This window comes from Olea europaea, unplaced genomic scaffold (genome assembly GCF_002742605.1).
Source record: "Olea europaea var. sylvestris unplaced genomic scaffold, O_europaea_v1 scaffold4441, whole genome shotgun sequence".
NCBI lineage: Eukaryota > Viridiplantae > Streptophyta > Magnoliopsida > Lamiales > Oleaceae > Olea > Olea europaea.
Genome location: NW_019262748.1, coordinates 1 through 1,469, shown reverse-complemented (window position 1 = coordinate 1,469; position 1,469 = coordinate 1).

Here is a 1,469-nt window from a genome sequence, read left to right as displayed (position 1 = left end):
AAGAAAACCCTTCTCGGGATTAATAACTCCGGGCCCACCCCAGTATTAATCCTCTATAAACATATCATCTTGTAGTACTACTAGACTCAACCAAAATAAGTACTCTCTAACCTCCTGACTTTAATTTTCAAAGCCCTCCCGAATTGCGTGTTCTCGCACCAACTCTCGACTTTCAGATTTCATCTATCTCCTATGGGTTCTTGAGAACTTCGATCGCCTTCCTTGATCTTCAACCTTTGACAGATACTCTACAAGCGTGGGTTTTTGGTGTTTGATTTATGGGTTTTAATGTTTTTCAATTGCAAGTCTCAAATGATTAATGGGTTGAATGATATAGGAATAATATATGTTTTTTCTCACAATGTTCAATCCAAAGTTTTTCGTGAAACGACATAGGTATTTATACAAACGACGTTTTGGATAGTATAGTCCTGTTAAAATTCTCGAAAATCGTAAATTAGGGTTTTTAGTATGCATTATCGCTCGAAAGACACTCCAGCGAAAAGCGCGCGACGGTGTTTCGCTCAAGCGATGTCCTGGTGACAAGCTATTCTGTTTTTGTCGCTCGAGCAGTATCTTGGGGAGAGGCAAGGAAAACTGCAGCAACTCTTCTTTCCTTATTCCGAGCTTGAACGCTTACCTACCTAACATAGCTACACAAAATTGCACCTAACTTCTCGACTTTTACACTTTTTCAATTTGGTCATTTTTGTTCACAGAATCACCAATTACATTAAAACCTAACACTTCCTCCATGCGAAAAAGGTTTTGAACGTGTTCTAAAGAAAAGTTTTTAGAATTGTGAAGAACCTTCTTCTTGTGACCTTTCAAAGTCCCGGAGTTGCAATAATTGCTCCCACTTGAAATCAATTTTTTGATCATTAGAGACAAAAAGTGGGTCCTACCTGTGAGTGAAGAAATAAAAAAATGACAGCTGACCATGTTAAATAACGGTAAAAAAATTGATTTTTTGGCTTAAAAAATAAAAACCAAACAAGGGTTTAATTTGTTGATAATGACTTGCCATTCATATACTTGAGACAACAAAGGAATATTATCTAACATTTTGAAATCAAAATATTTAGATATAAGAAATTTCAACCCAATATTGCCTTACAATTTTCTCAATATGTTTAGTTAAGTAGAAATCACTCAATATTGCCTTACAATTTTCTCCAACATTATCTTCCAATTGATCATTAATTCATTCACATTTCAACCCAAAAAAGGGCCCAAATTTTTTAACAACAAACAGTTAAATAACAAAACACACATATGCAAAGAAAATTCAATGATCATATTACAATTATTAGCTAAACATTTTTTAAGCTGCCCAAATATCTGAATTAAACTATTCAAGAATATACGAAGTAAAATTTTTATATGTAGTCATTGTCAAGTGATCCTTTTAGATATACCACCCTCCATTCGCCAAAATCGGCGATCCAATTTCAATAATGGCTGCCACT